This window comes from Macaca thibetana, chromosome 9 (assembly GCF_024542745.1).
Source record: "Macaca thibetana thibetana isolate TM-01 chromosome 9, ASM2454274v1, whole genome shotgun sequence".
Classification (NCBI taxonomy): Eukaryota; Metazoa; Chordata; class Mammalia; order Primates; family Cercopithecidae; genus Macaca; species Macaca thibetana.
In genome coordinates, this window is record NC_065586.1 from 9,349,128 (window position 1) to 9,376,670 (window position 27,543).

Here is a 27,543-nt window from a genome sequence, read left to right on the forward strand (position 1 = left end):
ATGGCTTTGCTCCTCATTTGCTTTCTGCCATGATTGTGAAGCCTCCCCAGCCACGTGGAACTGTGAGTCCACTAAACTTCTTTCCTTTATAAATTACCCAGTCTTGGGTATGTCTTTATTAGCAGCATAAGGACAGACTAATACACAAAGTGACACAGGTATACTTTGGCACTGTCTGGAGCAAAACATGTCCAGCACATGTTGGGCACGTGTTGAAGCATCAAGTTTCAGGGAGCTAGAAACATGGTTAATACAGCATAGAAAAACATCTTGGGCTTGTGATGAGATCTGAAATGTGAAAGATATGGAGGAAATGTTTTCATTGATCTCTGTGGGACGACAGCAGGAGCTTTTCCCACAAAGTTTACAACTAATTCAGAATATGTCGGTTTAAGAGCAGAGAGTTGAAATTTTTCTTTTTAAGATGTATTATAGCTCATACACATCCAGGGTGAGTTCTCTTTTCTTAAATTTTTATCTTTCTTGCAAGTATGTTTTGTGGTTCTCACTATTTATCCCTACAATAACCAAATTAAAGACATTTTGATGTCGCCTTCAACATGTCTTTCTTTTGTTCTAAATCCTTAATAGATATATTTAATAGACTCAAATCTCTAATATATTCATAATTCTATTTCATTTTTACTCTATACTTCCTTATGCTTTGGCCCAGTGCAAATATAATATTCAATTTTCATTAGTATTTCATTTTCAGAATGTCTTAGGGAATTTCGTAAGAAAAGAGAGAAATTCCTAATTATTGAGACATCAGAGATGCGTCAATTTTAATGCATTATTTCATATTTAGACAAAAGGACTGTGTTTTCTCTGTGACTGTATTAGATAATTTTGTAGTGTTCTCAAAATTTGAAAAATGATAATTTAAAAATTGTAATATATTATTTTCTTTGTAAAAATAAGACAGAATTAAGATAAATTATACATTTTTGTGAGCAAGAAAACCTTACATGCAACAAAGAGGCGAATAGGTATATTCCTAAGATATACTTAGTAAAACTATGTTTATGATATCTGGAATATAGAAAACTCGGAAAGTCCACCTAATTATCTCAATAAAACTGTAAAATATTTAAATACCTAAATACTTTCCACAATTATGAGAGACTAATTCCAATTCATAATTTTATCACTAAATGTCTTCACAGAGTGTGCTACACATTGTTGAATTTCAAATAACAAAAATTACAAAAACCCAACAATATAATCGGGAACACATCATAGATTTTACCCAATAAAATGTTTAAAAGTTAAAATGTTTTTATAACATTTTAATGTTTGACATAGTTTCTATGTGGACAGAAATTAGCATCGTGAAAGAAAACAGAAACGTAGTGCAGTTGTTTTTAAAAATGGCATCATTAGAGGGCACTATTGAATGCCTTGTAGGAATTGCAAACTTGAACGTACAGCCAAGTTCAGAAATTTTATGGCATAAAACTGTATCTTTAGCTATTCTTGATGACATAATATAAATAGATTTAGAAATTATAAAGTTTTGTCATCAAACCAGAAAAGGAAGGAAAGAAGGAAGAGAGGGAAGGAGGGAAGGAGGAAAGTGTATGGGATGAATAACATTAACTTTAAAGTTGAGAAGCAGGAAAGGGAAAAATAGAGGCCTTAATTTGAAAGCATAAAATTTAGGATTATGGAAATGCTGCAGGAACTAAACTAAAGCTAGAAGAAGAAAAAGCCAAAGGCACTTTATCTTTAATTTTAGATTATCAGTATTGTTTAGGTTAGAATCGGAATGTTTAAACCTTGAAACATCATCATCAAATGATCATGTGAATGCCCCGATGCAGCACAGCCTTGTAAAGAAAACGCCATAATATTCTTTACAAAGTATGGATTTACTTATTCAGTCAGGCAGCATTTATGTATTTACTTAGAACTACGCTGGGTACTGAGAAATTGTAAATTAAAGAGCTTTGGTTCCAGTCTTTGAGACATTTAGAGCCTTTTTGTTTGTTTGCTTGCTTAAGAGTATTAACTAAAACAACTATACAAAAGTATTATGACAGCCATTATAATTTTCTCTAGTGACTAAATACTTTGATAAAGAATATAATCTTTAAAACTCTATAAGGTGGTATTGTTAAGGAGAACTAGAAACTAGAAAGCTCCTGCAGGTATTTAGACAAATCACTACTTTATCTCTTCATACTAAAATCACGTAACTATAATCATTCACAGGCATATTGAAAAAAAATCTATAAAACAATGGAGATCATTAAGTACATTTTTAGAAAAAGCAAAAATGTGAATATTTCAGTATTTCTGTCACAGAGACATTCTGTACATGATACACCTTAAAAAATAACTTATGGACAAGTATTTCACTTCCTAATCTATCTATATTTCTTGCGCAGGAATGGGCATAATTCTCAATATCCAAGTATTTTACATGCATATGCATTCTGATGTGCACTTTCCATGGATTGAGGTTTTGCTTTGCTTCCCCTGCCCACCACCCTTTGGAGTCTTCTGTTTTCAGAAGTGTTAGCTTTCTACTCCTTATTCTTTCATTTGGTTGGTTAGGTAAATTATTAAACTTTTGCTGGTGCCTAGTGAAGAGAATCTGTTGAACATAATTAGTTTAATTTTATCTATGGCAATAGCATAGATTTCATTTTTGCAGCTTAATAAATTACGTGAATTATAGGAATCTTCCATTACACATACTGGATGCAACTACTGCTCTATAGGCACTTTTGTGGGATCGTTTGATTATGCCTCCTCAATGGGTCATGCTGCTATTCCAATATTAAGTGGGGAGACTATGGGAGAGATCATGATGGAAGGTTCTTTTTTTCTTATGTTCAGAAAAATTGATTTTCCTTCTAACTGTATTTTTGTACCCATTAGCAATCCCCTGTCTATTCCCCCCACTTACCATCACCCTTCCCAGCCTCCGGCAACCATCATCCTACTGTCTGTCTCCATCAGCTCAATTTTAATGATCTCATATTTGGTAGCACAATAGGGTGACTATAGTTAACAATAATTTGCTGAAGATTTCAAATAACTAAAAGAGTGAAATTTGAATGTTCAAAACACACAGAAACGGTAAGTGCTTGAGGTGATGAATATCTTAGCTACCCTGATTTGATTGCTGTACATGGTATGCTTGTATCAAAATATCACATATGCCCTATAAATATGCATAACTATTATGTATCCATAATAATAATAAAAAATAAAAAGAAATAAAACTTAATTTTCCAGTCAGATTGTTAGAAAGAATGTAAATAGTCACAAAGTCTTTGTGGAAATAATGACAGCATATACCTATAGTGAAAATGTATATTTTAAGAAAATACATACATATTGGACTCAGGATAGATCTGCAGTGTATTTTGGTGTATGAGTCTATTCTCATGCTGCTAATAAAGCCATACCCAAGGCTGAGTAATTTATAAAGGAAAGAGGTTTAATGGACTCACAGTTCCATGTGGCTGAGGAGGCCTCACAATCATGGCGGAGGGCGAAGGAGGAGAAAAGTCATGTCTTATATGGTGGCAGGCATTAGAGCCTGTGCAGGGGAGTTGCCCTTTATAAAACCATCAGATCTTGTGTGATTTATTCACTATCACGAGAACAGTATGGGGGAAACCAACCCCTTGATTCAATTATCTCCACCTGGCCGCACACTTGACACATGGCGATTATTACAATTCAAGGTGAGATTTGAGTGGGGACACAGCTCTACCCTGAATTAACTGCATGGTCTAGCAACATTCGCGTGTGATGCCTGAGACTATTACATTATGGCATGATAGGATATGATCTCTGAGGCTCCTTGTAAACATTTTCTCTGCTTCCAAACACATTTTGCACAATGGAAGATACAGGAGCCAAGATGTAAGAGCCTAGAAGGTCCATGTCTTAAATCAAGTAGCCATCATCAATTTAATTCACATTTATAAAGTGTTAATTATATGTCAGGAGTACCAACCTTTTACACTCACTGAGAGAACTGGGTAGAAAACTATTTCTGTGTGTGTGTGTGTGTGTGTGTGTGTGTGTGTATCTGAAAGTGTATAAATATAATTTTAATTGATTTTCTTTTGGGATAGTAGGATGAAGGGTTATTTTTACTTTATTTGTACATTTTCTGTATCTTTTAGCTTTTCTACATTAAGCACTTTTATCTTTATAATAAGAAAAACAATTTTTTAATATTTAAAAATAAACCATCAATGTAATTTCTTTCAGTGACATTAAGGTCATTAAAATAAAGTGAGTAAAGGATACACTGTCCAAAACTGAAATTTTGGTTTTGATTTAAAATTTTGGTTTCTATTAAGCCCTGAGATTTAAGGTCCAACTAATTTACATGATTGGTATAACTGCTTTGGTAATGAGGGCTCTGGATTTTTAAGTTAAAGATGGTTCAAAGGTTAGTCATTTCTTTATGTGTGTTGTCAATGGATAATTACTTTTCTTCTAAAGAAAGTCCTTAAGGCCAAAAGTCAGCCTTTATTTCTCCAGTGAATATGATTTTTGTTATATATTATCTATAGAAAATAAGGTTAGTAAAGACTTATTTAATGAAGGCGTTTTTAAGCAAATGGATTACAGTTTCATTAACAGCCAAGGCTACCTTGTTAGCATTGTATTAAATGCTTCAATAATCTTTCCATGGTAATGTTTTTCAAAGGAGGTAACTACTAATAGTAGTTACACATTTATTGTTAATGTGTTGTTAAATTGATATAGAAAAGCAATATTGATGTAATAAGTCTTACTCATGCATTCTCTCTCAACAGTACATTTATAATAAATTAAGCTAGCTGACATTCAAAAAGCAAATAATCTAATATTAATTGTGAATTCTTTAATATGCCAAAACCAATTTTTGTTTAATTTTAAATAACATTTTCAGTGTTTAATTCAAAATTACTTCAAGTTTACCTTCCCACAAAAATGTTTATATTTATTCTCCTTATAAAAAATGTTAAATTCTCTAGTCTAGCTTTTTAAATGAGTACAATTAAAGCCTTCAGCAGAATAAATGAAATTTGCATAAACATACATGCCTTAAAAGCCTTTAGTACTGAAACAGAAATAACTCTTTGTCTTGATGTACTGATAACTTGCAGCACAATTATTACATTGCTCTAATGTCCTTATAACTAGATGTTTGTTATTCATCTTTTGTTCTAGTTCATTTTGTTTGTGAACAATGCATTTTAGCACTATCCAATAATTTATTTCAAATTTGTGTTAATTATAGGAATTTAATTCTTACGTACTTATCTCCACAAAATAGAATAGTAAATTTATTCAAATGAATGTGACTTACAGTAAGCCTATTTAGATATGCTAGAAACATGGGTATAGATTTTTTTCAGTGTATATGCAATATTAACTTATTTATTTTATATAATCCTTATTGGAATCTATATTCCTGGAATTGTGGTGAAGAAGAATAAGACATACTGAAAAGTACAGTGCTTGGTTATTTAAACAGAGAATCAATCTCTCTTTCTCTTTACATGGCCACAATTACAAAGAATTGCCCATTTTTTGCTTATGAAAAAGCAATGAAGCTCACCATCCCTCTGACAAAATTGTCTCTGAAAATTAGTACCACTTATCCTTTAGTCATAGGAATAAGAGACAATGGACTATGAATTATATTTAAAACAAACAATCTTCTATGCACCTCTTACTTAATTTTACATAAATAACTCACTCAACCATTAAATTTGTTGGACTGTTACTAAGCAGAAAGTGTCAAGAACATATTGGAAATACATAGACAAGCAAATAGTGTCAGTCTTATACTTTATTTTTAAAATCTCCCACTTATCTCTAGACAATTGACAGAACAATTAAAACTTATTATAAGGCCTCAAGATGTACATATGCTTGTTCTTCTGATCGGATAAGAGTATCTGTGAGGTTACATTTTTCTCTGCAATAGGTCAAAGCAATAACAATGACATAACAAAGGCAAAAATGTAAAGATACATCTACAGAAAAGGACACGTGTTTGCTTTGTTAAGAATTCAGGAACATGCTAAATTCTCACCAAAGAAGCACTGATCTACATGAAGACACTGCGTTTTTAGTGCGTGTCTTTGCATGAGAAAATGTGTAAGATATAGTAGGTGGAAGGATGTTCTACAAAACAGTGTAGAATAAATCCACTCCGATTTTACAACAAACTTGTTACTTCTGCAGCTACTGACACTATCCCTTCTAAATAGTAGTGCAAACATAAAAATGAAAATTAGAAAAATCAAATAAGGGTCAAATTGTTTAATTATTTGTCCATGGGGCATGGAATTTCCTGAGGGAACTTTCAAGTTTTTGAAAATATTAAGAATTTCATTAAACAAGTAATATTTTTGGTGTTATAACCTCTGTAAAATCTGTAGATGAAACTACCAAGTCATCCATATAAGCAGACATTTATGTTGTTTTCATTTTATCTACTATTACATATAATGCTACAAGAAATATCTTTCTTTGTACCTCCTTGCATACATGTATGAGTGTTTTTCTAGAATATATATCCTAAATTCAATCTTTAAGTCAGATATATATGTATTTGAAATTTTACATTATTCTGTCAAATTGTCAATCAAAATAACCACAATAATTTCTTTTTACAGGCTGTCTATGAAAATTTTCATGTCCCTACTATCCTTACCAATACGAACTATTATTACTAAGCTTTAAATTTTTGCTAATCTGATATGTGAAAAAAATGGTATATGATTTCGCTTTTCTCTTTTGATAATTCATAATTATGATCTACTTTTAAAATGATGAGTATGTATAATTTTGGAATCATCAAAAATTATAATAATTAAATAACTGCCATTGACTGTGACAAATTAGGCAAATTTTATTTTTTTAATTCTAATAACAGTTTACTATTTTAAATAACTTAACAGTTTAGTCTTTTATCTCATGAAATCAGATTCTTGACTATCTACAGTGGTCTTTAAATACATCCTGATTGAGCAAAATTAGACATCTGACATCGACTTCTGGGTTAGGAAATTGTTTCAGGATGCCTCAAAGCTCTTTAATATTTTAGAATTTCTGCAGAAATTTATCAAAGGCCAGAGTTTAAAATAAACTAACTAACTAACTCATTCATTTCCGCCATCAAAAAGGCAAACCATAAATCTGAGATCTGTATATCAGAGTGCTTCAACTGGCCTTAGAGTAGATGTTCAGAGAAAATTGGAAGTCGAATTGGTAGGATATATACATATCCTGATCAATATACACACACGCTCATGCACATACATATGTGTTTGTATACATGCGTATATAAAGAGATTTATTACAAGAAACTGTCTTACACAGTTATTAGGAGCTGGATAAGCATGACCAACTCCACAGAAACAGCCAGGAAGGAATGATCACTAGCAGCAGGTAACTCCAGGGACATGAGTCAAAAAAAGCTGTTGTTCCTAGACAAAATTTTTTCTTTCTCTTGGGTGTTCCCAGCCTTGCTTTCAAGGCCTTCCAACTGATTAATTCAGGCCCGGTTTGCCTTGTCAGCATATTTTTCTTTACACAAAACCAACTAATTAGAAACCTTAATTACATTTGCAAATTTCCTTTTATTTCAGCACCTAAAGTTGGTTTGATTGTGTAACTGGGATTGTGGCCCAGCCAATTTGACACACCGTGCCATGACCCCTTTCCTTTTGAACCCACAATTAACTTACAAATATGATTCTTCCTTTCTGGCTCAAACTGACCTCTCCTTCAGGAACGATTGATTCTAAAATTCTATGGGTCAGTGGGACAGATAGTGCAGGGGAAGCCTTCATTCACCTTTCATTTAAACAGTGCTTCAAGATCCTCATTAACATATTGAAAGTGAGCAATTATCCAGCTGCTATTCTGCATGGAGAGTAAGAAGGCTCTAAGCACAATTATTTCAAAATTGAATATTATTAACTATTAACAGAGGTTGTTAATAAGCATATGAAATTGCAGGAAATTTTCCTTTCCATGCCAACGATAAGAATTCAATTTCTCAAGTAATACCTGAATGCTTTTATACTTTTTAATTGACAGATGGGAGAAATTTGGTGTATAAATCTGATGCATTTATGAAAACTCATATTTGATGTGGCATCAGATACATTTATTTTCCATATAAATGAGAAATCACTATTTATAGTTTGCATCTTTGATTAGGAAGAAAGGGACCTATCATGGTCTAAGTTTTGTGCCCTCATCAGGCATCTTTGGATGTTTAAAGACAACGTGATCCCTGAAGTCAGAGTGTGAGAGTTAGAGATGGGGGAAACGTCTCATGGTGGATCTGACTGTTTTGAATAATGTAATTTAGGATGGGGGATTTCGCTCTTCCCCAGTTCCACACTCTTCTCAATTGGTGACTTTATAATTTGAAATAATTTTGAATTCCCTGAGTACGTCCATTCCCCACCACCTGCATTCTAGATAAATAGCCTCTGTGAAGATGATGATATGGTGTTATTGTAATAAATTTGAAATAAGATTGGAGATAATTGGTCTTGATGCAGAATTCTTCTTGGGGAGGGGGGAAGTAAACTATGATAAAATCCCAAATCACATATTTATTAGACATATTTTAAAATAAGTGACATATAGTCCTAATTCTCTGAAGCCGACCCTGTCTGTTACTTCCAACTGATTTTGGAGGGCTTTTTATTGTACCACATTGCCTGTTAAATAAGATGCTTAACCACTGCATTAGTGGGATTATTTTTTCTTTACAGACTTTATCCCAGGGAACAAATACTTTTAAGGCCAAAAACACTGTGGCTATAATCATTCTGAACCTTCAGTAGTTTCTGTGTGTGTATATAAGAAAGACCCAAAAGGGTTAAAATACTGACTATTCCTGTAGTCATCATTAGCGAAAGTTGTCCTTCCATGTATATGAGAGTGTGGGTTAAGTGCTTTATTTTTAATGAGTATGTCAATCCTTCTTTCAATTTGGTTGATTTTTAAAGTTTTTAGTTTTGCCATTAAGGGGCACATGGAGGGCCTGCAATTGATATACATACAGGCAATATAACTACTATTTATATTCCTACTCAGATCTCTCTAAATGCTTGTTTTCTGTGAAAAAAATTAATATTATTCCCTGAAAAGCAAACCAGCCATCCATTTTTTCTATATACTCTAGTGTAATCTATGTTGCATTGACTCTTTTCTACACCACAATTGAAAGACCTGAATCCCTTGTGAAAGCTTCTTCATGTGATTGGGGGAAAGGTTGGATCAGAAATAAGAAAACAAGCATAGTCAACTATCTGATAAACATCCATGTAACATCTGACACACATGGTCATCCTGAAAGGCGCCCAGCAGAAGAAAGACTCAAGTAGTCGGTATTCAGTAGATAGTTCTCCTCCTGGTCACCTGGGCAAATTCTTTGGACACATTTGTGTCCACAAAGCACCTCTCTCTCTCTACAGACACCAGGGCTTCCCAGTCACTATTACTGCCCCCTGTAGTGCAGCACTGCTATGTCCTTCCCAGTTCTTTCATCTCTTCTCTGAGCTAAAGTCATGGGACTTCTTAGGTGCTAACATTGTGCCATGATTTCTGCAAGTAATGAAAATCATTTTTCTTCTTTATGTTACACTTTGCTACAGAGGTTCCAAAACGGTACTCTGCTCCAACCCATTACAGAATTATTCCTTATTACCTTTCCAATCCTCTTTCCAATTCTGTTTGCTACCAAGACATACAAGTTAAGAGAAGACGATTATTTCCACACCTCAAAAATGAGTATAGTGGTGACTGGAGTGCACAATGGAAACATGTTCTATTCAGAATTCCATCTCCCCATAAAAAACTAAACTTTTGTTAACAGACCAAAATTTTGTTTTTTATGATTTTCCATTAAAAGAAGGTATATTTTTAAAACTCTGTTTTTTCATGCAAATAAGATTCCAGTGACCCTGCTCCCGTCACATTGTCAGATTTGTTTGACGCTCACTCGTGGACATAGTTTAGGTTCAAGCTATGTCCTAAACTATGCTTGATTTTATTCCTTGGTCAAGTGAGACCCCTAGAGAATTTACTTATTTGACCTTAGAAAATGAATGTTTCTCAACCATCAGCTCTTCTTCATGCATCCACCCACCTCATGTGTCCTTACCGAAAAATGGAACCTCAAAGTCACAAATGTAGAATTTGCTATTGTGCCTCTTTTAAAGTTGTGACTGAGTTTTTGTCTGTCATCTCACTTATTATTTGCCCTCTTTAATAAAACCTGGTCATGTGGGGAGGGCCATTTCTTTCTCTCATGCATCCGAATCAACACAAACAGATAAACAAAACTTTACTTCTAAGAAAATTCAATTCTGTAACATTTGTTGGAACAAATGACCTTTGTATTAGATTGGTGCAAAAGTAATTGTGTTGTTTGCCTAATAATTGATCATCTTCCTATGTTTGCTAGGAAAGTTGATATGGCACTTCTGGCTGACCTTTAGTTAATATGTAAAATCATTTTGCATGCTTTCTCTAAACTAACAAACTAAATTCTATTGTCTCATGTTATTATCTATGCCTATGTTCCACATCTTTACTCTGTCTTCTTTTCTCTTTCTATCCATTCCAATTGAATGTGTTGCATATATTTTTATAAACCATCTAAGATCATTTTGGAAAGTAGTGGAGTAGGAATAGATTTAATTGAATATACAAAATTACATAATGTTTTAATGTAAAGGGGACTAGGCTGGCCAATCCCTGCAATTTCATAGGAAGTGGATAGTGTGGTGACCTCAGATTCCTGCTAAAGACCTAGGAATCATAGCAGAAGACAACAATTTTGTATCTGGAATGTGTGTCCAGAAATAAAATGTTATGCGGAAGAGTTAAAATATATATTTATTTTCATATGTGTTTGTTAACGTTTTGTTGTAGACATAAAAGAGATTAACCATCGCTATTGAAGCAGTCTCATTGTCTGAGATATTACCCGGAGCTCTTTGTCTCATGACCAACAAAAATAAGGAGTATGGACACTAAGGGTGAGGTTGGCCTGAAAGTTTAATAAGAGAAAGAGGAAAGCTGTCTGCAGTGGAGAGGGAAACCTGAAAGAGGGTTGCCAGCCATGAGGCTGAGTCTAGAGTTTTTATGGACTGGAAGGGGAAGAATATGCTGACTGGTCTGCAGGCTGTTTTGGAGAAAGCACCACTGAGAAAGAGGTATGATAGTGTAAAGAACCAATTGGAGGCAGAAGTGAAGGCTTGGCCTGGGATCAATCAAGGGCTGAAGTAAAAGCTTGGCTGGGACTTCATAGGGACGAATCAAGGGCTGAAGTGATGATTCACCTCATATAAATGAAGACTTAGCCTGCAGCCAATTACAAAGAGGTAGATATATGTAAAATAGATGAAAAGTAAGAGACCAATAGCTGAAAAATAAGGGACTAAGGCATGCCAAGGAGAGATAAATGTGTCCAAAAAAAGGGTGGAATTTGTTGACCGGGGTTCAGAGACTAAGCATTTCCATTCAAGGACATGGGCTCTTTCTTATCTGAGACCTGCAGTTTGATTTTCAGGCTGTCCTTCGTTTGAAGGAGTTTTACCAATAATCCATCCCAACTGCTTCCCTGAGACTGGCTTCTTACTGTGTTCTCTCTTACTATGAACTCAATACTTTTGTCCCCCTCCAGATTTATATGTTGAAACCTAATGTCAAATGTGAGGGTATTAGAAGATGTGGTCTCTGGGGAGTGATTAGGTCCAGAAAGTGGTGACCTTATGAATGAGGTTAGTGCCCCTACTAAAGGGACTTTAGAGAACTCTCTTGCCTCATCCACCATACACATGTGAGGACACAGCCAGAAGACCGAAGCCTCCAGAACTGTGATAAACAAATTTCTGCTGTCTGTAAGCCACCCAGTTCATGATATTTTTCTTTAGCCACCTAAATGGACTAAGGCAATCATGTAGTTTCTTTTTTTTTTTTTTGCTCCAGATATCCTCTTTACAGCAACCTTAAAGACTAACAGATGACTTTCATAGAAGCATTTGTACCAATGTGTATCTACTTAGTTCCCTTAAGCTCCCAATCCTCTCAGTAATTTTTGTTCCTCACTCTAGACTAATACATCCTAGCATATCTTTGAAAGAAAGGGGGGTCTCCTCTGTAACATTCTTTCTACTCTTGGAAGACTGCAGTCCAAACTCTTATAGCTCTGTTCTTCAGTCACATGAAAGAGTTTGTTTTTCTCTTGTTCACTCACTCCTTCCACATAAATAATGTAAATGGGCTGGGAGGTGATTTGGATATATTATCAAGAAATCCACTAGGCAGTCATAGATCATTATAAAATTTGAGTTCAAATTTGTTCTCCAATAGGAAATGCTGATATTATAGCTGTAGAGAAGAATATTCAGAATATAATGTGTGGCTCTAAGAGTTTAAAAGCAAATTACTTTCAAAATTAGCTTTATTTAGAAAAGAATAAGGAACTATACAACAATAATAATTTTCAAAACATAGAATATTTCTACATAAAAATGATAATTTGATCTCGATGACATACACAGGGGAAACTATTAAAATGACCACATCATTTATTGCCAGTGACTTCATTTTTAAAGTCAAATGTGAGTTTTAATAATAAGATATTTTTAAAAATAAATAAATTTAGCTTTGAGTATCTGTGAATTCAAAGCTTGTCTTGATGGTGAGCCAAGGAAAGCAGTCATGTTTTAAGAGTACACTTTTCATCTGTCAGAGTGAAATGCTCTCTTATGGAGTACCAAACTTTATATATATTTTATATATATACAAAAAATATTTATATGTATTTATATATAATTATGTATATAATAGATATACCAAATTAATAAATAGCAAATTAAAAGCATATTAATTTGGTATTTATTAATTTGGTATTAACTAATTTGATATTAGTTATATATATATATGTATACAAAAGCATGATATTCTTCTCGATGTATATTTATAACAGCTTTCCTTTTACTTCCTTTATAGGAATCCTATAATAATTTGAGTTAAACCTTCCTCCAAGCAGAGAATGGTGTCTAATTTACTGTACTGCATGTCAGAACAGAATATTTTTAATGAATCATTCTCCTTTGCAGAGAGAGGTGTGTGGCCTCTGAACCTCACATTACAAAAACTTTTTTCTCAGTAATTAAAAGATAAAAATAAGCCTGACAGAATAAAGCTTTAAAATTTGTTGATATATCCTTAGTATCTTTCATAGAGTTTCAAGCAAAAACTTCCCATATCCATCAAATTTTAGTAATGATGTGGCCTACTTTAAATTTCATCTTTGCAAACACTTGTGATTTACTCTGGTAGTATAGTCATCAGTGTGCATTTATATGGAACGTCTTAACAGTAAAAATAAAAATAAGCCTTTTTCAGAAGGCGTAACTTATAAATGAAGAAATTGGCATATAGAACTACCAGCATATGACAAATCAGACACTTTTCTTTCTTATGTTTACCTCCCTAGGAAAATTAAAACACACACACACGGAAAAGTTCTAGAAAAATTATAGTGTGTTTACATCAATATTAACACCATATGGAGAAAGTTGTTGGGAAAAAATAGTAATTATTTTATGTTGTCTGTATTAATTTCCCCTAATACTTAGCAGCTACATATAAAATGAGCGGAGTGATGACTAGATTGTCTCAGAGAGCCGAAAGCACATCTCTCTCATTTATGTGTAGTTCACTAAACATATTTAACAACGAGAATCATATCTGATTATAACAATATGAATAGTTAGGAAAGAGATCCAACAAGCAGGGAGAGTTGTTCCCAGGAATAATTCAAGTCTTACGAGAAATGGCACTGCATTTCAAAATTATTAACAAACTTACCAAGGTGACATGAACAATTTGAAGACACATTAAAATGAGCAAGGAGAATCATAAAGAAAAAATGAAATATCAAGGACAATATTATCATATAACTTTCCATGTTTTTCTAAGTACAATTAATGTAATTTTAAGAGGCCTATATGAGGAAAGAATTCTGTATTAACTGACAGTGTTATTTTAGTGTTTAACCATATTATGTATATTTCTGTAGTTATTTAAAATATTTAAAGTTCTGCCATATACATCATCACACTTGATACTTAGAAAATTTTTACAATTTATCCATATCATATATACTTGATGTATTTTATACATATATCCAACATTCAATTATATAGCCCTTACTATGAGTCAGGCAAATTTTTCGAAGAATGATAGATATTAATTCACTTAATCCTTATAATGACGTATAAAGTACATTCTATTATTTTTACTTTAATGATGATGAATATGAGTTTAAGTTACTTTTTCCAGAACACATAGCTAACAAGTAATGTGACCCAATATTCAAACTCAGGAAATTTGGATGGGGGTTTGGGGTGGGAAAGAGAGAAAGAGAGAGAGATTGAAAGAGGAATGTGCATAGAAACGTATAATTTCTTAATGACTCAAAGGGATCTTTCTCTAGGTCATGTGGTATGACAGCATTGGCAACTGAGTAGCTGGGCCTTTAGATTTTCTTGGGGAATTTGAAGGTTCATGAAATTTTGTCTCCCTGGCTTTGAGAGTCACGATGATCCCTTTTTAATGCAGTTATATTCTAGTATTCTACACTTATATTAAGGGAATCTCTATTTATTTCCTATGTCTTTTGGCGTCTTTTCATCAATCATTCCACCATCATGCTTGAGACAAGTGCACTAACACACACACACATATATCACACACACCCCTGTGAGTCTTTCAGGAGAGAAACTCAATTCACAGTAACAAAATAATGTGCAATCTTATTACGTTTTTATTTGTAATTCTCAAAAAGAGATAATCAAACTAAGACCACTGCATTGACCATATAAAAATTTCCCATAGGGCCAGGTGCAGTGGCTCATGCCTGTAATCCCAGCTCTATGGGAGGCCAAGGTGGGTGGATCACCTGAGGTCAGGAGTTCGAGACCAGCCTGGCCAACATGGTGAAACCCTGTTGCTACTGAAAACACAAAAATTAGCCGAGCATGGTCATGCGTGCCTGTAATCCCAGCTACTCAGGAGGCTGAGGGAGAAGAATTGCTTGAACCTGGGAGGTGGAGGTTGCAGTGCACTGAGATTGCACCATTGCACTCCAGCCTGGGGGACAAAAGTGAAACGCCGTCTTAAAGAGAAAAAAAATATATTTCCCATAGATGCTTTCATGTAATTTCAATTAAAAATGTAGATGTTACAATCATCCTCCATTAGATCTTGAATACTTTTTGTTGACCTTTCTTTGATTTTGATTTAGCTGTCCGTTCTGTAATCACAGGGCAGACCAGCAAGAGACAATTCCGATTCCATGTTGGTTACCAACACTACCAACCTGATAGATGACAGCTACCCAGTAGATTTCAATATTAAATATTGTGCTTTATTGCATTTATTTTTGTCTATCTTTATATTTAATCCATACTTCCCTTCCTTTCTCTCATTAGCCCCTATTTTAGTGTTTTAAAAATACATTTTTATTTGAAAATATGTTGCTTTTTGTGGCTTTATTTATTTCGAATTTCCACAATTGGTGCTGTGTGATGTTTATCATTTTGGTTTTTAATTTTCTTACAGTTTTTGCTTAAATTTCTTAAAATGTTTTACCCACCACCATTTTTATGTGTATTGTTCTGTATTTGCCAATGAGATCAATTATTTTGTGTGGTCTAATATTATTACCATGTTTGTCAATTATTTATATAAGCTATTGAAAGGATTATTTTAAAATTTCGTACTGCATTGGTGAATTGTTTATTTCTCCTCTTAGTTTTGGTAATTGATGCTTTATATGTATTTTAGTTACATTATGTTATGCATACAAAGTTAGAACTTGACATCTTCCATTGAATTGAGCCCTGCATGTTTGTGGAGTGTCCATATAAGCTTTCTTTTTGCAGTGTATTTTTCCTATCTTTTGCTTTTAATTATTATGAACTCTTACATTATTGTTTGCCTTTTCTAAACAGCTTATAGTACATCACTTTTTAAAAATAAATTTTGAACGTCTTTTATACTTGAAGTGTTTCATACATATTTTTTTCCAAATTTTTAATTTGTGGTAAATACATGCAACATATAGTTTACCATCTTAAACATTTTAAGCGTGCAGTTCAGTGGAATTAAGTATTTAGTTGGTGCAAAAATAATTGCAGTTCTTGCCATTGAAAGTAATGGCAAAGCCTAACACATCATATTGCTGTGTGGCCATCATCACCATTCACCTCCAGTGCTCCCTTCATCTTGCAGAGCTAAAGCTCTTACTCACGAAACACTAACATCGCCCCATACGTTCTTCCCCCAGCCTCTAACAACCTCTCTTCTACTTTGTCTCTATAAATTTGATCACTTTAAGCACCCCATATAAGTAGAATCATACTGTACTTATTTTGTGACTAACTTCTTTCACTTAACATAATGTCTTCAAGGTTTATCCGTGTGTAGTTGAAAAGAGAGTCACTGATAGAGGAAAGAGAAATCAGCAAAAATTAAAAAATGTAAAATATATACATATACACATGTATGTATGTGTGTGTATATATATATATTGCTGTCATGGAGGAAACTGTAGAACCATTGGAATCTTGAATGGGTAATGTTCTGTACAATTTTTGGTCTGTGCTGTGGATTAGGAACCAAATTTTTCTAAAGTGAGTAAAATTATTGACAGTTTTCCAGGCAAAAGATATTAAAATAATAATATTTCATATGTTCAGAACAATAGAGGCAAATCTTCAAAGGAACTAGAGAAAAAAAGACAAATCACCTTCAAAAATCACAAGACCGAGGACTAATTTCTTAACAGATAAGATGGAAAATAGAAAAAATGGAAGAATATCTTTAAAGAGCTCAAGGAAAATAAAGGACAACCTGAAATTATTTATCCAGCAATACTATACTTCCAAAATGGTAAATAAATAACATTTTTCAGATAAATGTCAAACAAGAACAGAGGTAATTAACTTTTTGGCAGTACTACTCTACAAAAGAAATTCTAAAGATGGAGAGAGATTCCAGACTGGAATACAAAATATATGAAGAATATGGAACACTGGATAGGAAACAATGTGGATAAGTATAAATGAATATGCATTATATCAAGTAGCAATGCAATATCACATGTGTCAAGTGGAGATAACTGAATCGTGGGGGCGGTTCCCCCATACTGTTTTCATGATAGTGAATAAGTCTCATGAGATCTGATGGTTTTATAAATGGGAGTTCCCCTGCATATGCTGTCTTGGCTGCCTCCATGTAAGATGTACCTTTGCTCCTTTATGTTCTGCCATGATTGTGAGGCCTCCTCAGCCAGGTGGAACTGTGAGTCCATTACATTTCTTTCCTTTATAAATTACCCAGTCTTGGGTATGTCTTTATTGGCAGCATGAAAATGGACTAATACAGCCACACTCATGACACGTGCTACTGAATAGAGGGGATCAACATCTGATACTGCACAGACAAGATCAACAGCAGTTTACTAGTCACATAGGTACACGACACAGGGTGAAAGGACACTGCACACCATTCAGGGCCACTGGAGTTGCACTCAGGAACAGAATGAACAATGAACAGTCAGGGGCTGTGGGAGGCAGGTTTGTAGTGTCGAGGGTTTGGGTAACCTCTGGTTCCCACAGTGGGGATGCAGTTGTCTTGTTTGAATAATTTCACAGGCTAACAGGGAACTAAAACTCGTTACCCAGGGATAAGCAGGAACTGCACCTGATCTCCTAGATAAAGAAAGCTGTTTGGCTGAGGGGCTTTATCCATGGGAGCAGAGTGGGGAGAGAAACTTGCAGTGAAGTCATAGGGGGCCTTCCTGAGGTCTACTATACATGAAGGCACACATTATACTGGGTCTTAATTTTAGGCCTAAAACCAGAGAATCAGCACCAACTATCATTGAAGAAGATTTATTTTGTGTTAATGCTTGGCAATAAACAAAAGTGGTGCTGCAATACTGAGCTTTGTATAACTTTATTGAATCTCATGACATATCCAGTAATAACTGTGTAGACATTTGCACCAATGTTGTAAAAGCAGTAATGAGTTAAACAGCTGATGGTTTAGCTCATGTGTTAGTCCATTTTCTATTGCTATAAAGGAATACCTGAGACTGAGTCATTCATAAAGAAAAGAGGTTTATTTGGTTTATGCTTCTGTCGGCTATACAAGCATGGCACCAGTACCTGCTTGGCTTTTGGTGAGTCCTCAGGAAGCTTTTATTCATGGCAGAAGGTGAAAGGGGAGCAAGCATGTCACATGGTAAGAGAGGGAGCAAAAGAGAAGAGGAGTAGGCCAGGCTCTTTTAAACCATCAGTTCTCACATCAACTAATACAGTGAGAACTCTCTAATTACCACCAGGAAGGCACAAAGACATTTAAAAGGAATCTGCCTCTATGACCCAAACACTTCCCACTGGGCCCCAACTTCAAACTCAGGGATCACATTTTAGCATGAGATTTGGAGGAGACAAATATCCAAACTATATCAGTACCTATTAAGGTAGTAGCTTTAAGCTATGCAAGTAGTCACTGCATACTTCTCTGCTACACACTCGAACAGTACAAAAGAGAATGCTGTTAAAGTTATTTTATTACATATTAGCCTTGAACACACATCTTTCTAAAATTTACTGGGACAGATGGGAAGTCCACTTAAAACAAGTCCGTTTCACATCAAAGTTTGATGGTTGCTGTGAGGAGGACATATGTGCAATTATTTGCGTCGTGAGCTGAACTAGCTGTGTTTTTCCTGGAACACAAATTTAATGCCAAATAAATACTCTCAGACAAACAATAGCTATGTAGAATTAGTTAGTTATGAAATGTATTGTCAAAAGTGAACGAAGGAAGCTGGTCACTTCAAGGAAAGCAACTGATAGTATTTGTTGCCAAAAATAAAATTAGAGATTGTAAGCAAAACTTTGAATTTTGGAAAACTTGCGTTTGCCTCTGTGAGCTCGGCAGCTTCCTAATGTGTAGAGACTATTGTGGTGACAGTAATGTTTACAAATGTGATATTTTTGTTATTATATGAAACATGTTAACATTTAGAAAATCTGCATAACTGAGTGAACCAATACTTTTCAAATGATGTTGCACAAGTGTGCATATGTAAAAGCAGAAAGTACACCCATGGATTGGAATAAAACTGAATTTGAACAGTTTGTTGTCGATACTGCTTCATATTCCACATAACGTTGCAAATAACATTTAAGACATTGCTGTTGAAGTTTTAATGTAGTATTAAAGAATAATATCCACAATTATCTAAAAAGACTATTAAAATACTTCTCTTTTTTTCCAAAAAACATGTCTGTGTAAGGCTGAGTTTTTTAGTTTTTGTTTCATTTTGTTGTGTTATTTTATATTTCAAGTCAAACAATATATTGCAACAGATTAGATACAGGAATAGATTATCCTCTATTATGATATACATGAAAGATATTTGAAAAAAGTGAAATGATCAGAGTATTTGTTAATGTTTTCTGTTTGAAAAAATACTTACATTTTTATAAAACAAATTATGACAATTTACAATGGATATATTATTATTATTGTACAAAGATAAAGATTTTAATTTTTTTCAGTTTTAATTTATAATGGAATAAATATTGATAGACAAAACTTACATAAACAAAAGCTCTTTGGGTATCTCAATATTTTTAAAGAGCATAAGAGGCCTTTCAGCAAAATGTGGGAACTGCTGTGTCCCATGTTGTTGCTTTAAATGAGTCATTTATGTATTTGTCCATTTGACATTTTAAAATTTTACTTGTGTGCTCATCAACTACAGAGTTTGTGTCTCTTACATCTTAGTATCACACATAATGCCTATCACAGGTGTGTGTGTGTGCGTGTTTGTATTGTCATTGTATCAGGCATGTAAGTAGAAAATGTGTATTGAATTAAAATTATATCAAATTCATCCATTCATCAAATATTAATTCAGTGCTTACAATGCGCTAGTTGACGTTCCAGGTATCTGACCACTTAAAGAAAAAAGATACAAATTCTGGCATTAATGAAACATAATGTAGCAGCAATTTGGCCTTGTTTTCATTTTAAAAGGATTATAGACCTGAACATACTTAAGAAAGTATCTTCAGAAGTATCTTCTGAGGCATCTTCTCCATAAGTATCTTCTGCATATCTTAAGAAAGCATGTGACAAGTGGACAAGTTGTGAAAAACAGAGAGAGAATTTGGTCCAATGGCTTTGTAATCGGTCAAATGAAGAAAGCTAGAAATTGATGAGGAGTACATCGGCTTCACCCAGCATGAAGATATTTTAGAAGGAGATCTTGGGGCTCTTTCCTAAACTCATCTTATTTAACAATTATGATCATGTACAAGTCAGCAAAGAGCAGTGATTAATGAACCTGGCCTCTGAAGAAAGGTATCATGGGTGAAATTAAACTATGCGGCTTATGACCTTGGGCAAGTCACATTCCTTCTCTGTACCTCAATTTCCTCATTTGTAATATGGGGTTAAGAATCGTACACACCTACCACAAAGGGTTGTTTTAACGATTAAATGAATTATTATTTCTAGACATTCCATAAGTGTATGTTCTACTAATTTATAGAAAGTAAATGGTTAGAAGCATATAAATATTTATTATGTATTTAGATATCTGAGAAATTATTATTTCTTAAAAGGGCTGTATTAAAATGATATGAGAAGCCATTAAGCTACTGAAAAAAGTCTAGGTAATATAGGGGAAATAATGTTGATAGAAAGTCCTGTGCTGAAAGAAACTACTGCAATTATACTATGAGCTTTCTGCCAGTTATTACAGGTACTCATCAAAATTTTAGATGACATAAAGCTAGGAGAGATAGCAAGTTGGGTAACAGAATCTAAAACAGTCTCTGTAGTTTTGCATATTGGGTCAAATCTGGCAGGATTAAATGTAACACAGAAAAAATGTAAGTCTTAAACTTGGAATCCTAAAAGAAGCAATATATAATTCAGAATGTAAGTGATCGTAGGCTCTGTATATGACAATTAACAAGTTACAAAAAAAAAAAAAACTTATAGGAATGTAGTGTCTTGATCAATTAAAATAATAGTACAACTTTACAGTGGTCAGTCAATCCCTGTGCTAATTTCAGGAGACCATTGTACAAGTAGGGCAGAGTTCAGCAAAACAACTATGAGAACGAGTTGATTTGAAACTCTTCCATTAGGAACTGAGGAGTAATAGAAATAGTAATTTATCTGAACTGCCTACCATTCAGTAATCTCAACACATCTACATGCTCTCACACTCAGCAGAGCACTCAGCTGCAATACTCAATTGGGTTGGAAGCCATAACCCCAGATATCCCCGGCTTCTTTCCGACCTCTTCCCAATTCTATTGGCTTAATCAAAGGCATTCCTAAGTCCCACCTTTTTCTTAATTATTTTTTGTTTACAGCATTTAGTTTCTGAGTTCTAATCATTTTGAGACTTTAACAGGATGTGTCCTCTGGAGCTCCTCCTTTCAACCAGGAGAAGTGGAATTTCATTCCTAGGGGACTAAAGTGACTCCATTTTCCCCAAGGTATAAATTTGGATAAGATAATAGTGGTAACCCCTCAAAGCAAATCTAGAACTAAAGGTAGAAGATTAACGGAGAAGGAAGAGTTTTGATTAAGAACAACTTCCTAAGAGCTGAAAACACCTGAGATTAGAGTGAACCTTGTCGGAACAACTGACTTTCCCATTTCTACAGATATTTCAGAAGTTTGTTCTTTCACTTGTGGAGTTCTTGAAGCAACAATTTAAAAATTATAGAGTAAATTATACAGTCTTTTTTCCAAGCTATTTTCAAAACTTGCGAATGTGTGATTTTATGGGAATTTTTAGAAAGAATTATATGCAACAGACCACGCTGGTTATAATTGTGAGGATCAGAAAATAGAGCCGAAGGTTTACACATAATATGAGATGAACATGAGCTATATTTTGGTTAGTTAAGTATGGAAAATTATCTTAACAATTCAAGGAAGAGACTGAGATTTACCCAGGTAACTAAAACAGACTGCATTCTTTATAGGAATGATCTAGATAAATGATTCGTTTTCCACTCATTTCTCTGTATCAAAACATAACTTTAACTCGGAATATTTTATATTTATTCATTTTGTTAGGTATAAATTGATAACATAGTCTTCCAGAAGCAGGTTGTTAAAAGTAATGAAATTGCTTTTAATAAGACAATACATAAATTTAAAGTATCAAAGAGAAGTTAATCTATTAATATATAAATATAATGTCATACAAATATTTATTTTATATATCATGATCATAAAATGAAATTTATTTTTTTCTTTCTTATCAGCTTAAGAAGTCTCTAACCAAACTAATATATTAAATAATATTAAATTAAGACTAAAATTAAGTAAAAATACTTGATGCCATATATGATTAAAACATGAATTATGCAAAACTACAAAATACAAAAGCACTAGGAATGGGTTTCTTGAAGTATCTTTCATACCACCTGGAAAGGTTTATTTTTCTAACACTAAATTTAGAAATGAATTGAACATGTTTTCATTTTATAATGTAATAGTTATTGAATCATAAAAAACAAAACAAAAACCTTTTGGCTGGGCACGGTGGCTCACACCTGTAATCCCAGCACTTTGAGAGGCCAAGGCGGCAGGCAGATCATAAGGTCGAGAGATCAAGACCATCCTGGCCAACATGGTGAAACCTCGTCTCTACTAAAAATACAAAAATTAGCTGGGCGTGGTGGCGGGGCCTGTAGTCCCAGTGACTCAGGAGGCTGAGGCAGGAGAATCACTTGAACCTGGGAGGCGGAGGTTGCAGTGAGCCGAGATCGTGCCATTGCACTCCAGCCTGGCAACAGAGTGAGTCTCTATCACAAAACAAAAACAAAACCAAAAACAAACAAACAAAAAAACTTTTGTCTAAAGTGTGTGAATTTTCACTTGCTCTTTCAGAAGTATAAAACAACAATTGATGCCAGGATATATTCTATGTGTCAGATTCATTCTGCTTTTAACAATAGTATTGAGTTCACATAACATTATAGTTTTTTGGTATGTGCACATTTTAAATATTTAACTGTGATGACTTTAGAATAAACATGAATAGAAGGCTTCCCTGTGACAGAGTCTAGAGAACAGTCATTATGTCTCTGTATATAGCATGCACGCCTCTATTGAAAGCACAACCCTAGTACATGGGCTAAAACGCGTCTATTCTTCTCTGAATCTTGTCTGCAAAATAACAATCTGGCTATTATTAATCAATCTTTGTTGCTAATAAGATTTATATCTCAACCTATGCCATCAACCCTATTCTACCTAAGCTGCAGCCTCACTGTTTTCTAGATAGTGAAAGGTAATTTCTTCCTTTGGTAGAGCTCAATAGCTTCAATTTGTTTCTCCATTCAACATGTATCGAGTGTCTACATTTTCTAACAAAGCCAAGCACTTTATTAGAAACTGAAGAGACTGTGATCACAGCAGTGGCTAATTTTGTGTGTCAGCCTGACAGGGCTGTATGGCCCAGGTTTGGTTCAGTATCATTATTATATATCATTGTTCTGGGTGTTTCTGTCATGGTGTTGTTGGAGAAGATATGCATTTAAATCAGTAGACTTGGAGTAAAGCGCATTGTCCTCCATAATATGGATGGGCTTTCTCTAATCAGTTGAAGGCCTGACAAGAACGAAAGCTTGGCCTCCCCAAGCAAGAAGGAACCTTCCTACAGATGGCCATCAGACTTCATTTGCCACATTGGCTCTTCCTGTTTCTATAGCATATGGCCTTTGCACTCAAACTGCAATTCTTTCTTTCTTATGTCTTCAGCCTGATGGCCTAACCTCATCAGATACTCATCTTGTAAGCTTGCACAAGTGTGTAAGCCAATCCTGTAAAATAAATCTCTTCATTTATATCTATAGGCACACACACACACACATACACACACACACACACACAAATTGGTTCTGTGTCTCCAGAGAACCCTGACTACTACAGGAACCAGAACGTGGTCACATAACCCAAATCTTATTGGGTTGGAGAAGACTTCCTCAAGGGCACAATGCCTTGAAATGTGTTCCCAGATGTTAAGGAGCTTACTATTCAGCAGTAGTGACAAACACACTGATGAATAAATGTAACGTCGAGTGGAAAAGTATAATAATGGATATATATGTGGAGAGAATGATATATGAAGGTGTAGAAATCTATGGAGATTGCAAGTGATGTTGCTGAAGAGAAGTTGCTAAAGTTTTGTCTTAAAACCAACTAAGACTTTAAGTCCGTGGAGAAGCACTTAGTCCTTGTAAGAAAAGCTAGCATCCTGAACTAGGGAAAACAGGATTGACAACATAGGCTTGAAGACCAATTAATGATTGTTCTGCTAGAAAATTCAAGGTGGATGAGAAGCAAGTCATGAGTTAAAGGTAATGGTCCATCAAGTCAGTAGTCTAGCTAAACAGCACACACTCTCTCAGCCATACAATGTGCCAGACTGAATAACTCCATTTAAAGCAATTGCCCTAGTATGCAATATTCCCTTCTTACTCAATTCTATTTGTATCACTTGAGGTCAGCTGTTCCAGACCAGCCTGGCCAACATGGAGAAACCCCATCTCCACTAAAAATTAGCTGGGCATGGTGGTGCATGCCTGTAATCCCAGCTACATGGGAGATTGAGGCAGGAGAATCTCTTAAACTCAGGAGGCAGAGGTTGCAGTGAGCCAAGATTGTGCCACTGCACTCCAGCCTGGGTGAAAGAGCAAGACTCCATCTCAATAATATGAAATGAAATGAAATGAAATGAAATAAAATAAAATAAAATAAAATAAAATAAAACTAGGCCCCTGCCTCCAGCTTCTTATGTTGTGAATGCTCAGCTCTTTTCTCTGGTATTTGCCCATTCTTCATTACCCTCTACATGTATCTTGACTGGTCCTAGTATGTCAAAGGCTATAGGCAATCATGCATTGATTTTTATTTTCATTATTAGCATTTCATTTAGTCGACTTGCTTTTCTGAATACTGCTTATATGCTGAGTCTTTTGAGATACAATTAAGAAGTTGCAGAATAAACAAAGCAACAGTTCCCATCCTCCATGTCCTTAAGAGTATACTGAATGTGAAAGCCTAAAAAAGAGATGAGGAAGCTTACAGTCATGATGATCAGGACTCGGTTTATTTCTACTTTGATCTATTATCAGAGATGACCTATAGACTAGAACTTTTTGCACTAATGGTAAAGCTAATTATATTCCACTAAATAGAAGGAAATAATTTAGAGTGAAATAATTAAAATCACTGCAACATAAAAATCAATAGCCTGCCATACAAGGAAAAAATACTGCTCTTTAACAGTATTTCCATCTCTAAAGTAAATATTAGAGTCATAAGGTAAGATGATTTATTGTAAAATACCAGCAAGAATAAGTACATTTTGGAGTCATTCTATAAGTAATGTCACAGAATCACCTTCATGAGCTAACTAATTAGCTCATTAAAGCATCCCATCTCACTCAGAAGCAGTTCTCCTTGAAGGCTGTCAGCTGTGTGATTGAGTGACATGCAAAATCTCTTGGTATTTTATGGATACGTGATCCTTGGCATTCAATAATGAAACTGCTCTTCTGTGTTTGTAGAAGAAGAGCATTCAATTTTCATGGAAATGTCAGAAAGATTATAGTGTTTTCTTCTATTTATTTTTATTGTTTTGGTCTGGGATATATTTGAAAGCCTGTCATTGGTGTCCTTTGCAGTTGCTTCAAGAGCCGTAAAACAATTGGTACAATTTGAAAACGCTGATTTATTGTTGATGCCAAAAGAGAGAGATTTTTTGAATAAGAAATCACATGAGATTCATACATTTCCAGTCGAAGATTAATCATTTCAAATTTTGAGTGTTTTTCTATTTATTTTATATTAATTTCTCAAAACTTCTAATAAAATCTTAGAGGTAGATTCTTCATATATAGAAAAATGAAATAGGGTCTCTGAATATATTATATAGCCTACATATTTGCATGTGATAGTCATTCCATAAATGCTTAATGGGAAATGGAATAAACGTAGCAATCGCTTAATTAACATATTAATATTTTGAGAATTCCGTTTGCCTAAATTGCTCTCTGATTTCGTTCCAATAATTCTAAATGCATTCTCTGGGGATTTTTTTTATACTTCAAGATCACTTTGTTTCTACCTTATTTTCTCCATTATTGTACTATTTAACACTTGACTATGATTAATATTAACAAATATTTACCTATATGTCTTAACATTCATTTAAGTTCTAATGTATGTAATTGCATGGAGGGTTAATATTACAGAAAGGAGGGAGGGAAAGTGAAAAAAAAGTAAAAGCAAAAAAATAGAGTGAGAATGAGTAAACACCTATTCAACCTCAGCTGAAATGAAAGGAGGCTCATCAATTATTTATCAAGTCATACATATATTCAACTGTAAATGTTTGTAAACCTACCAGATGCTAGAGAGTAGAGGAACATACCGATGCATAAATACTATAGCAGGTGTTAGCAACACTTATAAGTATAGGATGCTATGGGAATATAGAGAAGAGTCACATAACCCAAGCCTATTGGGTTAAAGAAGACTTTCTCAAGGGCATGATGCCTTGAAATGTGTTAACCAGAGGAATATTCATGAAGGACTATGACAGAGATTGTCAATTGCATTCAATCTGTAGTTCCTCTTTTACATTTAGTAAAAAACTCTTTGGCATTGCGTCAACTTTAGCAGGGCACATGGCCACCCAGATAAAGACTATGATTCCCTGCTAGAGGCTGGTTACAAGGTTACATTCTCATTAATGCAATATGAATAGAAATGATGTATTCACCATCTATGCCACTTCCTCAAACAGATGAAATGTGCATGTGATTGTGAACCAGCTTTGACTATAACATCAACCACATGTCTTAGGAAATGACAAAACAATATACAAGGAATTCAAGAGGATCTAAAGGATCAGGTCTAAGTACAGGTCCTGTGGGAAAACAGAAGGACAACATGGCCCAGTTTTGTTGGGGTATGGATGGCTTCTACATTCATCCATCAAGTTGTTCATAATATTTTCTTATTATCTTTTTAATGTCTGTAGGATCTGAGTGAAGTCCCTTCTTTAATTTCTGATATTGGTTATTTTTATCTTCTATCTTCTCTAGTGATCAGTCTGGCTACAAGCTTATCGATTTCATTGGTTTTTTAAAATGAGATTTTGGTATGATTAATTATTGTTTTTCTGTTTACGGAGTCATTGATTCTCATTTATCTTTATTTTCTTCCTTCTGCTCACTTTGGGCTTAACTTATTCTTCTTTCTCTCTTATCTTAATGAATAAAATTGCATAACTGATTTGAAAACTTTTTTATTTAAAATGTAATCCTTTAATACAATAAACTGCACTTTAGGAACACCTTTGTTTTTGTACCACAGATTTTGATAAGCTGAGATTCCATTTCTAAA